This window comes from Pseudopipra pipra, chromosome 28 (assembly GCF_036250125.1).
Source record: "Pseudopipra pipra isolate bDixPip1 chromosome 28, bDixPip1.hap1, whole genome shotgun sequence".
In the NCBI taxonomy this organism is placed as follows: Eukaryota; Metazoa; Chordata; class Aves; order Passeriformes; family Pipridae; genus Pseudopipra; species Pseudopipra pipra.
This window is the reverse complement of record NC_087576.1, coordinates 1,354,936-1,369,379: the sequence shown is the minus strand read 5'-3', so window position 1 is coordinate 1,369,379 and position 14,444 is coordinate 1,354,936.

The following is a 14,444-nucleotide window of genomic DNA, read 5'->3' as shown; positions in this document are numbered from 1 at the left end:
TGTTTGGTGCTGTCCATTAAACCTGATTGGTCACCATCCCAAAGTCATCTCCTAACATTTCAATGGAAGTTTTCCAGGAGACCTTTCTGGAAAAAAAAAAAAAAATACTGAAAAATTTGTACCTCAATGCCACATTTTTGGGAGTTTCCAGTAGCAGTCCATGCACACACAGACAGACAGACAGACAACTGCCTCAGCTCGTGGGTTGTTCAGCAAGATCCACAGCTGCAGGTTTGTGCCCTGACAGGGAATCAGTTATTCTGCAACATCTGGAACCAAGAGATTATGAGTCATAACACAACTGCTCCCTGAGCCATCATCTTGGCTCACACAAAAACACCTCAGAGCTAATTCTTCACTGGTAATGCAGTGACTAAAACAAGAAAATTAAAGGAGCCAGGAGTTTAATTCTGCACAGGCTTTATTGGCACAGTCCTGAGTGGTTTTATTTAAAGTTACTGCTTATATCCCACCTGTGTTTTCATTGGAGTTTCATTAAAAACTTGTGTCTCCCCAGAAAAACCAGAGTCCCAGCCCCAGAAAGGGCACTTGTGTGTTTCTGTGCAGCTGAGCCAGGTCCGTGGGGACAGCAGGAGCATCCAGGATCCCCCCTGGATGTCAGGACTGAGCGTTCCCTGGAGGGGAGCTGAGCTCCAGACCCGGCCTCTCGCATCCCCTTCGCCTGCCCAGAGCTCAGCACAGCAGGGGAAGCCACCACAAAGGATTCATTGGCACTCCTGGCCACTGTTAATGCACCAACCACCCCTCTGGCACAGCCTGCTGAGGTGCCATCCCACACCTCCACCCACTTCTCTCCGTTTCTCCTACTTTTGCTGGGGGAAAAAAAATCACCCCCTTATTTCTCTTGACCTTTCTGTTATGCCTGGCCAGGTTATGGGCTGCTTCCCTGTTCACGAGTCATTTCCCCCTGGATTCACTGCCCAGCTCCAGCTCTGGGCTCTCTCCCATGCTCAGCACAGGACGTGTTTCCTCCCCAGGAGGACCAGGCACTGAACCAGCCCAGGAACGAGTCTGACAAACAGCTCTGGCCCTCTGCCCTCCTCCCCAGCCTTATTTCCTCGGCTAACTGAGATGGGAGAGCTCAGGAGACCTGGCTGGGGTGTGAATGTCCTCACTCAGGGGCAGGGGGGTGCCAGGGCTCTCTCCAGCTCACAGGATGCCACAGCTACTCCAGGGGGTTTCATCTGGTTTGTGTTCCAACAAGTCAGAAGGACCTTTTTGGCTTCCTAAGGATGTAAATAATGTGTGTCTAAGCAGGATGGAAAAGGCTTCCCCCAGGCACAGCAGCAGCAGTTATTACTCATCCATGTCCCCCCTATTTTTCTTTTTATTTGGCTTCTCTTCATCACTTTTTAATGGATGTTGCTCCAGAACTCATGGGAGTATCTGACACATCCACGTGCTTGAGGTGCCTTCACATTTTGGTTTGCAGGTGACAGCTCTCCTGGACATTTCCATCAGCCTGTCCCCCCTCACCTGCCTCAAAACTGGGCCTTTTAAAACAAAGCATTAATTAAATGACAGCATAAAACATTCTCTGATAGCCAGTGTCTTTTAGGAGGAGAGTGAGGTTTGACTTCCAAAGGGCCCAGAAACGGGGAGGAACTGCCTAAAAGTTCTGCTGCAGTTTTGATCCCAAGTGAGAAACCAGGATCAGCTCCCAAAGGACTGGTTTAGGGGAGTTGTCACAAAGGGATAAAAGGCTGGGAGCAGGGAGGGATCTCCCTGGCTCGGGAGTGTTTGTACATTTTAAGTGACAGTTTGAAAGGTTGCAGGGGAAATGCTTGACTGAGTCTTGCATTAACTTCTTCCTTCAGTTCTAATAAAAAGGCTGGTGGGGAGAAGTGTCCTGACAAGGCTGCCACTGCAGTTACTGGGTCACAAATTTAAAGCTTGTACTTCAATTAAGAGCAATTAGACAGAGCACAGTAAATAGTGAGCACATGAACAGGACCCCACCTTAGCACAGTCCCACTCCAACAGGCAGAGAAACTGCCTTTTACCCCTCTCCCTTCACAGCAACCAAACAATTAGTGTAATCTTTGGTAGAGACTCTGTGTGTTCCACTGCCATGAATAACAATGGGAAAAATAACATGTCCAGGGTGACATTCAGACATCATGAACTCAGTGGGGCACTGCTGGGACTTGACCCACAACCCCAAAAACCACAGCCTGGAGTTCCTGGAACCCAGGTAACATCCCCATCTGCCTCCAGCCACTGGTTACCTGAACTCCCTGACAGGAATGAAGGAGTGTCCCTGCCACAGCAACACCCCCAGAAGGCACCTGAACCCTTCCCCACCACCTTCTGTACCCCTGGGAACACATTTCTCCAAAGCACTGGGGAATTTTAAGGCCCTGAAGGTCCCAAACAAAACACAAAACACGAGAGTCAGAACCTTGTGTACAATTTTATCCCTGGCAATGATTTCCTGGGGTGTTCAGGAGCCAAACAGTCTCTGCTGAGTGCTGGACAGCAGTGCTTTAATTCAGGTTTGTGCCTCACTCCTGGTGCCCTCCCACCACAGCTATTTTTGTCCTCTACAAACGTGGTTGCAATTTAGCAATCTATTGACTTCATGCTTTTATTATTTTTTTTTTTTCATAAACACACTGTCTGCTGGCTGCATAATTCAAATTCACACACCAGCCACGAGCTGTTTGCTTTAGCAACAGCTATAATTTCCCATAACCTCGGCAGAAAGCCATTCTGTGCCATCTCCCTGCAAAGTGTAATTTAGCCTGGATGTGCAATCTTCCTCCCTGCCCCTGGAATAGAGGGGCTTGTTTGCTAAATAATCATCACAGAGTTTTGCTCAAAGCACCAGTTTTATGCAGAGCTGGGGGCTTTGTGTCCCCCCAGCCTCCCTCCCCTTCTTCTCCTCCCTGCCACACGTTAAAAGTTGCCAGGCTAAATGAACACTCTTTGGAAAGCCATTACTGCCATGTAGTTTTCATTTGAAAATGTCACAATAAAGCAATGTTCTTTGATGCTGAGCAGCACAACAGGTTACAGCAGGATAAGAACAGCCAGCGAGATAAATGACACATTCGAGGGGTCTAAAGGACAAGAAAATTTCACTTTTTAAAGCCTGAGGGATTTTTTGGTTGGTTTTTTTTTTTTTCCCCCCTCCCCTCTTCTCTGTGCCCTCCTGGCACTGGAGGGAAAGCAGAGAGCACAGCCCAAAAACTCTGAGGGGTGTTGTTGTCATTCCTTGTAAATAACGAGCTTTTATTCCTTTAGGTTTTTTTAATTGTGTCCTTCAAAAGCAATGGAAGTTAAGGAAGTGTTGAAGGAGAAAAGCTGCTGCTTTTGGTGCAATTTAAAGCTCAGAAGTCACCTGTTGCTGAAGGTTTCCCTGCTCAGTAGAGGGTCCTGAATCAGCTTTTTGGGGGGAGAGAAGAGGGGTCAGTGGGTTTTGCTGGTGGCCTTTAGTGGCAGAAGTAGTGGTCAGCAGTAAGAGTGACAAAAACAATGGGTTTGGGAACTGAGGGGTCTCTGCTGGCTTCAAAACTGGCTCCTGCTTAAAAACTCCAGGGTCTGGCTGCAGCTGGGATAGAAACTCTGGATGTGCTGCAGGTTCTGTGGAGTTTGGGGCTCCAGGGAGTGTTTAATCCTGGAGTTCTCAGGGTGCTAAACGAGGCCAAGGGGGGCTCTGAGTGATGGCTCTTGTTCCAAACTCTTTATTTTCCCTCTTCTGAGGAAAAGAACAATTCCTCCCCGCTCTCCCTCCGAAACAAGCAGCGGGCTTTGCTGTCTCAATTTCCAGCTCTGAGAGCTGCTGGCAACCTTTCAGCAGCAAAGCTCACGTGGAAGGGAATAAAACCCCTCTGAACAACCTTGAAAACCTGCTGTCAGTGCAAAGGTTATGCCACTCAAAGGCCAGGCAGCAGGGCTTTGGGCTTCCTCAAGTGCCTAAGCTGGCTACTGAAAAGCTCCTTGTGCCAAAGGCTGCAGGAAGATGCTTCCTCTTCCCTGCGCCCTGGGAACAGCAGAGATTGTGAGAGCTCATTTCTCTATCTGGTGTTTCCTGACCTTTGCAATCCTACTGTGTATGAACAGCAAAGATCAAGCTGAAGATGTGGGAGAGCTCTCAGATGAGCAGCTTATTTAGCCTGAAAACCATGAAACATCTGAGCTTTATCTCGTGCTTTAATATGGATCCAGCCTTGACTTTGTCACTTTGATTTTTACCTGTCTTTTTCTTTTTTTTCTGTTGTTTTGCCAGTCCTGATTGACCCGGAGTCTGCAGCAGTTCTTGAAAGGAGGAAAAAGTGTTTGATAATCGCTGAGTTTTGCCACTTCAGCCCGTGAAGAAGTGCTTTAAAACAACAAAAGCTGCACTCGGAGTTTGCTGGGGAAAGACTTTGATCAGGGTTGAAATCTGCTCCTTTATTGGGAGGGGAGCTCTGAAATGAGAACCCCAAAGACACTTAGAGTGAGGGAAGCCCTGACTGTCCCTGCTGTCCGTGTTGTTGGTCTGCAGAGCCTCCTTTCTGCTGCCCTCAGCTCACTCCGCACGGAAAGTCCATTTCAAAGGGCTCGGGAGGAAAAGCCCCGAATGTGTTTTGCTGGTTAAACGGCAATATTTTTGTTTTGCTGAGAGTGTTTTGGGCACAGGCCTGGCTCCCGTGTCAGTGTCAGTGGTGTGTTGTGCAACAGTTCACCGGTGTTATTACAGAACCATTTCCTGCTGCAAACATCATCCCTGATCCAAGGCTGGGGCTGTCCAAGGGGAGCAAAGCTGCTCCTCAGAGGGGCTCCTGTTGGCCTGGAAATAGAGCCACTGTCTAAAATCCCCTGTAAGTCACACACTCTGTCGAGCTGAGGCTTTTTGTGTGTTTTCCCTCAGCCAATACATCACTTTCCTCCCTCCCTTCTGTGCTCGGCTCCTGCCTCGTCCTGGGTCACAACTGCCTGGTTTCCTGGTGTTGGCCAGGAAAGGAGGAGGCTCCAGCTGTGCAGCTGGGGCTGTGAGAGGGATTTGTCATGGGGAGAGACAGTTTTATACCCCCTTAATGCAGTTAACTGTGCTCACACTGCTGGGGCTGTTCATCTTCCTTAGGGAGATTTACCTCTGGGATGACTCTTGGGGGTGTTTCCTGCCTTTCACCAGAGGTTTGGCAGCTGACTGGTTAGGATTTAATGCCACCAGTGTTAAACTAAGCTGAGGAGGGACAGTGATGGCTTTGGGCTCCTTCAAGCAGTGTGATGGCCAGTGACTGTCTCCCATCCTCGTAGGCATTACAGTGGTGGCAGCACAGGAATTCACTGGTGGTGGTGAAAACCAGCAAAAGCTGTGCTGTGGGAGTTCAGGAGAAGAGGAAGGTCTTGTCTGTCTTGAATCTTCTAGTTACCACTGGAAAAATTTGACTCAGTTTTGTCTGCGCTGGTGAAAGGTGTCCCTGCCCGTGGCAGGGGGTGGAATGGGATGAGCTTTAATGTCCCTTCCAACCTGAGCCATCCTGGGATTCTGTGACTCCTGCAGTGCTGAGGCAGTGTTGGTACCTGAGATTTCTACTCTTCAAATCTTCCTGACCTACCTCAATCACTCTGGGTGGAACAGAGTTGTGGGCGACTTTGGGAAGGTGGGACACTGAAGGTGACAGCTCCAGGAGGGGTTGGAGCATTACAGGTGTCAAAGATGGGGCTCTCACCCTGAAGAGACCTCCTCCACCTCCTTCATATTTGTCCTGAGCTCAGACAGGAGGGATGACTGTCCAGCAGCTTAATTCCACTTTTTTTCCCTACAGGACAGAAATGATGGGGGGTTGGAGCAGGTTGGGAAGTCTCCGTGGCTGGGTATTGATCTGGAACTCCTGGGCAAAACCAGGCACCAGCAGGTTGACAAAACAAACACACCTTGTGCAGCAAATGGGTTATTGATGATCTGCCCACAATGAAGTCATGGCTGTGACCCCACTGCCCTGACTTACAGGATTTCTCTGGAAAGGGCAGAAATAATACATTAATTTCATGTTGGAGCTGAGGGAATTACCTCTTCGGGTTTGTTTGTCATGTCAGCTTTGTTAATTACCCAAAGAGCTTTCTTGATAGTTGTTATTACAGCAATTTTATGCTCTCAAGCACTGGGAACCAGAGCTCTGTAAACAAAGGAATTTATGGGTCTGTTTGCAGTGCTCTCAAACCTGGGATTTAACATGGTGTGTCTGTGCCGGGGGGGAAGAGCAGCCCTTCCAGGGAGGGGGGGAGATGAAGGACATGCCCAGCAGGTGTCTGGAAGGAATGCTGGAGAAGAGATGCTGGCTGGGACCTAAACCTGGAGCCTTTCCCCTTTTCCACGTGGAGAATTCTTACTCTGCAATAAGCCAGGGCTGCTCTCCACGGGACAATAACTGAGTGTTGCCATCCTGAAGAAGGACCATGGCTGTTGCTGACAGCAGCAGCCACGGGAGCTCCGTGCTCTGAGTCTGTCCTGGAGCATCCAAAGCTTCACCTCTTAGTGCTGGGGACAAACCTGCACCTCAGGAAATCCTGTTTAATACCTGCCAGGGAGAGGTGCTGTTCCCCTGGGGAGCCTGCTGTTCCCAGAGGGAAATCCTGCAGCATCCAGAACTAAACAGAGCGTATTTCTACCCAAAACAATCTGTCCCTGGCTCTGTACAGCCCAGGAATGATGGGCAGCACCACTGGAAACGTGTTGCTCTCTCTGCCAAAGAAACAGCTGGAAGGGAGGAGAATCCAAAGGCTTTTATTATCCCATGGGATCTCCAGGGAAGGGCTGTGCCTGGAAGTCACAGTCCCATTCTCACTCTGTTGTGAAAATCCCAAGCTGAATTCTAGGTCCTGATTCTCACTTTGTTACACTCCACTACATTGGGCTGAGGGGAAAGTACTGTTTACAGTCAATTTAAGGTTCTTGATGCACCTAGAGAGGTGTAAAATAACCTCAGACCAAACAGAAATCATTTCCTCTCTGCCCAGAGATCAAAAATCCACCTGTCCTGTGCCTGGCATGATTCTGTAGGGTTTTGAACCTGCTGCCTCTTTCATCAGAACCGAGGGGAAAATGAACAGATCTTTGAGTGAGATGTGAAGCTCATGAGTTCAATGGCTTTGGGATGGACTTGTATCTGTAGGAATTTTGCAAGCAGAGCTGCAGCTGGGTGGGTAATTCAGGCCCTGCTGGGTACAGGGGGCTCCTCCTGGGCTCATCCCAGGGATCCCTGGGCACTTGGACTGTTCCCTGGGCTTTGTGTCTGCCCCAAACAGGGCCCAGAGGACTGTGGTTGGGCAGGTGGAAGCTCTGCCCTGGCCAGCAGAGCCCTTTGTGGGGCTCCCTCCTGTCCCAGCCACACAGGTCGCTCCCCCCGGAGCTGGGCTGACACCCTGGGCTTGTTCTGAGAGGAGCTTTGGGGATGAAAAAGGCAAAACTTGCACAGACCCCACGCTGCTTCACATCTTGCTCAGCCCTTGGATGAATCTGAAATGCTCCCACTTCAATGCCAGAGCGAATTTTGTCATGGTAATTTCTTTTTTAAAATAAAAGCCTTTTGTGTGTGTGTGTTAAAGCGGAATAATAACACTTAAAGTTTCCTTTTTTCTCTTTTTCCTTCCCCAAAGACCTTTTCAACGAACCTTCCTGACAGAAGTGGCCACAGGAACAGCTCGGGGTTTTTGAACAGAACATCCCAACAGGTCCATGTGGGAGATCTGAGATCAACCCAGCCCTTTGATACAGCGATTAACCAACGAGGAGCTCTTTATTCTGCCTCTAAATGGCTCTTAAAAGACAGTCCTTTAGAGTGGCACCAAATTATTGCCCCCCATTGTAGCCCTGATTTATTCCCAGCCCGTGATGAGATCCCGGGAGGGGGAACCTGGAGCTGCCCTAATTGGCTCCCATTTGCATTTGGAGCTGTCCTTGGAATTCCAGCCAGGAGTTCTCTCCCTGGCAGCCGCTGGAGCCCTGGGTTCCCGTCCCACCCCCTCTGATCGCTCCTGTCACAGCGGGAGCCTTGAAATCACGACTTCATTTTCCCCTAAATTGCCCCATTTCGATGCAGGAAGGGGCCTCTCCTGCTCCTTGTGGCCCGTGGCATCAGGGAAGGATCTCTCCAGCCACAGCCCAGGGACAGGGACTTATTTAGCAGGGAAAAAAAAAAAAAAAAGATTTCACTAAAGTTTTAGTTTTGTACCTTTATCTTCACCCAGCCCACCACATCAATTCTACCTGCTGGTAGAATTATTCAGATATAAATAAATAAATATATAAATATTGAATTATTTCATATAAATATATAAATAAATATATATAAATGATACATACATATATATATATAAATGATTTATAAATGATGATTTGCTCTAAGTTTTGGGGGGGGGGAACTTTTGATGGAAGTGGGGAGGCTCCCAGATGGTCTGGTTGGTACTTGGGGTCCCAGGAGGTTGATCTGTCTTCATTAAAAGAATCTCAGTTTATTTTCAGTCTGTAGGTTTGTTTGTTTGTTTGTTTTTCCTCTGCAGGAAAATATTGTTAATTCATAAAGCTGGGAGCTTAATTGACATATTGACTCGTGCTCTCTGGTCTTGAGAGAAGGTTCTGTTGGAATCCAGGCACACTAATGATTGACACTAATTGTTTCCAGCCAGGCAGGGAATTTTCTGGATGATGCTTGTCTGAGTGGATGGAGGTGCAGACAAGGGGGTGCAGCCACTGAGGCAGCAGTGCCTTTTTCGGGAAAGGTCAAAATCATTTGCGGTGGCTTTCATTTTAAATGTGTGTTTCATTTTAAATGTGTGTTTCATTTTAAATGTGTGTTTCATTTTAAATGGTGTGTTTCATTTTAAATGGTGTGTTTCATTTTAAATGGTGTGTTTAGCGTCGGTGAAACCACCCCCAAAGGAACTGAATGGCCCAGGCTGGGCTCTGCCCTCCAGCCGAGGCTCATCTCCACCTGGGACAGGGTTCCAGTGGCTGAGCAGTGGCTGCAGGGGCAGCACAGGACTTGGGAAAGGCTGGATCCTCCCTGCTCTGCAGTGTAATTATTGGAGGGAGCTGATTTACCCACCCCTGCGAGCAGCCAGACAGATTTAGGGCCATTTGGGTAGAAGGAGAAACATGGTTTGAGCTAAGTGGGGCTGGGGAATACAGGCAAGTCCAGGAGCAGGCTGACCAGGAGCTTTATGCTGGTTTAGACTGCAAGGAACAAACCCAGCAATAATGAAAGCTGCCATTATAAATCTGCTGCTTATTGCTTACAGCTTCAGGCTGACTGAAAATCAACTGCTATTAGCTCCATATTAGGGGATTGTTTCTTCTGGATTTGATTACCAGGATGGATATATTTGAAATCTGCATTTCCATATAGATAGAACCTCTCTCTCTCTCTCATAACCCTGCTGCATTCCTGAGGAGGCACAGGAGCTCAGGGCTGGTTGTTTTTAAAGGAATAGCTGCAAACCAGAGGCCTGGGAGGACAGGGAGGGGAGGCATCAGGAGGGAATGTGGCCTCTGGAATGAGTCTGCCAGGCACTGCTCTGCAGTTGCCCAGAGTTTTACCTGAATTGGACCAACCCACTGCAGTTTTGGTGGGAAAAGAGCACCACTGTGCTCAGCCCTGCCTCTGGGGAAGCAAAGGGTGCTGCTCTGCTGGTTCAGGGGACAAGGAACTGAGGCAGGGATGTGGGTTTTCCACCCCTCGAGCTCCCAGCTGGCCCCACAACTGGGGCTTCCCAAGTCCTGTTCCCTCCCTGGCACAGTGGGACAGCTCCAGCTGAGCTGCCTCACCACGGGGGCTTTTGCAAAGCAGAGGTGACAGCTCCTGGGTGAGATGTTGACATCTGCAGGCAATTTGTCCGTGTCCTGCAGCCTGTGCCAAATCCCATTTCCTCCCGTGCTCCCCTCGCTGCAAACACCTCCCACCTCGAGATTTTTTTAGTGGCAAGTAGAAAATCTCTCTATTAGCAGGACAAGGGGAAGTTCATCCCTCTCAGCACCACTTTATGGCCGTGAAAAACTTCGATTTGAATATGCAAGAACAGGTAGAAAAAAAAAAGTACAATCGTGTAAAAGTAGAATTACTCCAAATTGATTTTTTTTTCCCATCCTTCCTTCTCGTGCTAATCTTGTACCTGTTTGATGTTGCTGGAATGAGCTGGCTTTGAGGGGAAATTCCCACTGGAGAAGGGGGAATTCAGCTGGAAAGGTTTTTTGGTGCATGGTGGTGGGGAGTGATGTGTGGGAGCCCAAATCCAGCTTTCAGCAAAAGGAAGCTTGGTAAATTTGGATCACAAACGTTGGAAAACAAGGGCTGAGAAACATCTCATGATCTGAAGAAATTTGGACCCTTGTCCTGAAACCTGTTGATGTGCAACCCTGAGATACAAACCTGGCTCCAAGAAGAACTAAGAAAGGACTTTTTGAGATGATTGTTAAAACCATGTCTAAACCCCTGTAATCCCTCTATCCCCCATCTAATCCTGCTTGAAGAAAAATTAACTATTTGGAAATTGCAGTAAAAACTTGTGTTAACATAGCTTGTCCCCTTCATTAACATGTCCAGCCCCAAATGCCTTTAAAATTGTGTTCTCGTGTTCAGTAAAGCATTCCAGTTTTCCCCGTGCTGGAATCATGTCTAGCTTTTGTTTTTCAGACCACCACTGTGGTGGTTTCAGCATCACCACTGTGATGCTCCCACCTCTTGAGGACACAGTGCTGGTCTACCCCTGACTTCCTACCTGAACCCTCCAAATGGCTCCAGGGAACTTCTATTTCAGTGTTTTGGGGGGGGATTAATGACACAGTGACTCGTGTTCCCTTTCCATTCTCCAGGGCTGAGTCTCCAGAAGAGCAGGAGCTGCAGAGGGGCACAGCCCAAGCCCCCCCTGCTCGTGTTTGTCACTGGGTGTCCCGGGAGTTTGTCCCTCCCCGGGCAGAGAAGTTGGGATTTGGGAGCATTTCAGGTTCTGAACGTGTCAAATCCAGCAAAAACATCACGTTGGGTTTGCTGAGGGTTTATTTCTGCCTCTTGCTGGGATATTCCAGGTCTTTTATCTGCAGTGTGTTCTTCTCTCTCCCCTGTTTGGTGCATTCCACTGTTGGGCTGGGCTTGGAGGCAGCAGAGCAAGGAGGAAAAAAAGCTGGAGCATGCCTTGCACGATGCTGGCTTTGAAACAAGGAGCTCTGTGGGGCCGGTCCTTTTGCTGCCTCGTGGCATCAAATATTCATCCCGTGTCTGCATCCTGCCGGTGGTGCTGAGAACTTCGAGCCAGCAAAGCCAGGGAGCTGTCAGGAGGTGCAGCTTTCCCGGGAAGCAGCAGTTCAGAGGGAGGGGGGTCTGTCTGGTGGAAAGGGATGAGAGCTGGAAAAACACGGGGGGGTGGCCCGAGAGAGGAGAGGGAGCTTCCATGGAATACACGCGGCGTTAGGCTGGAAGCTGTACAGTCCCAGCCAGTCTGTAGGGGGGGGAAGGAGAGGCAGTGGGATGTGTAGTACAACAGGCTGCATAATAAAGAGGCTCGGGTACATAACCTGTTAACCCCGAGCTGCTGCCTGCTCCACACTCTGCATAATAAAGGGCCCTGCTGTGTTACCCGGCATTACTGTGCTGGAACGGGTGAGGAACAGCCCCGAAGGGGGGGAAATGTTCTTTTCCCCTCCTGCTCTCCCTGGCTCACCCTGGGCTGCAGCACAACGGCCTTGACCTGCTGCTGTTGCCAGTTTAGCCCAGGTCAGTGAAGACTGAAGGTGCTTTGCTCCTGTCAGCTGTTCCGTGGCTGAGGGGAAGGATTTGGGGAGTGATGGAGACCTTCCCTGATCTGAAGGGCGTCCACCCCATCAGAAGCACCAGCAGAACAGGAATGTGTCCCTGCCCCACCAAACCAGCTCCAGTCCCTGGCTCCCTCCAGCTGGGCTGGGCTTTGGCTGCAGGGGTGTTTTCAGGAGAGGTGCTGGGGGCAGAGATTTGCTTTCTTATTGTTTTAATGCCCTTTTTACTGGAGCGAACTCCTGCATTTTCCCCTGTTCCTGGAGTCACCCCTGGCTTCCCACTGGCTGGAGGAACCCTGGGAAGAGCTGTTAGCACCCAGAGGAAGGTCTGTGCAGGGATCAGGCTCACTGTCAATAGTTATCCAGGCTAATTCTCCTGATAATTACTTGATTTGTTAGCTCAGCACGAAGTGTGACAATGGGGGGAGGCATTTGCCCTGGCAGTTTTACAGCCACATAAACTTGTAAGGAACATCCTCACAGAAGATGTATTTGGCCTTTATCACAAATAATTGCTCTGGACAGCTGAGGAATATTTATTAGGGCACACTCAGCTCCAGACATGGTCAGGAAGCAGCAAACTCTGCCTGCCAGTGCCCTGGGAGAGAGGAATTGTCACTCCTGGCAGAGGAAAGCCTAAACCTGGGGAAAGAGGGACAAGGAAGCTGCTCTTTAACCCAAGCTGTTGATGCCAAACCAGCATTCCAGCCTTTCCAGGCAAGTAAGTGGAAAGAAGCTTCTTTCCTTCAAGACACTGCACTGGGTACTGGGGTTTAATTCCAGAATCTGACACCTCCTTACCAATGCAAAAACCTTTCCCTTCTGAAACCCTGAACGTGCCAGACAGGGATAATGTCCCTAAATCTGACTTCTGGGTGAATATTTATGGTCAGGCCATAGTTTTTTTTGTCCAGTTGCACAACAGGGCCCATGGAAAAGGTTCTGTGTCAGTCTGATGGAAGGTTCTCTCCACTGAGCACTGCAAAGGAATCACTGGGGAAGGAGAGGGACCTGCACTCCTTTAAAACATCAGAGAACGGATGTGTCAGGGATGGTTGTGCTGGAAGAGGATTGGAATCACTGTCTCAGCTCCCTGATCAATGGGAAACCAGCAGAGGGATGGAAATGAACCCCTGGCACTTGATAGCCACGGCCAGCCCCCGTGGAGTTCTCATTGCCAAGTGATAAACGGGAAAGGGAACAGAAAAAAAGGTCAGATGAGGGCTGGAGATCCCCTGCTGGGGGGACAGTCACTGCCTGGCTGCTTTCTGTCCTGCAGGACGCCAAGTGGAGCCTCCCTGCAAGGTGTAACCACGTGGCTCTGCAGCCAGGCTGGGCTCAGGGTGGGCAGGGTGGAATCTGCTCCTTGGGGGCTTTAGGAAAGCTCAGCTTTGCTCTGCCCTCAGTCCAAGGCTGCTCTGGGAGGTGGCTGGGGAGGCTCCAGGGTCTCTGGTTCTGAACAGAGATGCTCTGACTGCCTGGGGGTTCCTGCCCTGGGAGGGGGGAGCAGGGCAGGGACAGTCACCAGGGCCTGTCTGCAGAAGGTTTAGTGCTTTCTCTGTGCCCACTGAAATATGGGGAAAGGTTTCAGCTCTGACAGGCACAGAACTCTCGACTTGGACTTCTGGCAAAGCTGCTTCAGCAGCAGGAGGTTGGACACACTGAGCTGTGCCCTGCTGTTGGGCTTGTTCTGCATCCAAACCTTCCAGCCAGTTCTACAGAGCTGCTCCTGCTCCTCACCAGGGCTGCTGAGGACAGTTTAGCTCACCCCTTCCACACGGCTCAGGAGTGTTTTCCTCATCCCAATTTCACTGTAAGGAACACTAATTGAAATTCATGCTTGTGTGTGTGATGAACTATGAGTCAGAGGAATAAAAGCACTTAATCACTTAATGAAATTATTGCCTCTCCAAGCATGAAGAGAAGGTGGTGGAGGGGGGAAGCATAAAATACTTTGTGGCAATGACTTTAAAAACAAGTCTCTGTCTGCTTCTTTGGAGTGTGTGCAGCTTGGTGTGTTCCTTTCTGGGGCACTGGTTTGTGAAGGGAGCAACTGAATGTCAGCAAGGGGTGGCAGGTTCACCTGCAAGACAAACCTGGGGGGTTTTAAGCCCCTCAGTGGCACCTTCTGCAAATCTGGGGATGATAAACCCCGAGTTCCAGCCCAGTCCCAGTCTGGCCCAGTGTCCTGTGTCCCTGCAGCCTCCCCTTCCTGCTGTGCCTGAGCAGGCTCTGTTTGGATGGATGGGTGTGAACACTGAGTGAATTGATTCTTGTCAGTTAGAAAGGCTGTGAGGAGCCTGGAGACTCCTTGAGATGAAAAGCCCAGGAAAAAAAAAAACCTGATACATTAATTATTTATCTCTCGGTGTCATTATTGTATAGGGTTTAAATTACTACTTCAAAATCATTTCTCATTATACTGTACTGTCATCTCTGCAGATACAAAGAACTTTCATTCTCTAATATCTGCTGTGTATCAGCCACTCTGGATTTATTAGGGAAGAGGCTCTTCTTCCCTCTCTTCCATTCCTCCCGCCAGCCAACTGGATTAGTTTGGACTAAATTAAATAGTCTCCAAAAAGCCAAAAGAAAAGAAGCAAATCAATACAGAATAAGAAATTAAAAATCACTTCATTGAATTTATTTTAATCTGCAAAGTTGTAAAGTGCTTAAACTGCAGATCCCA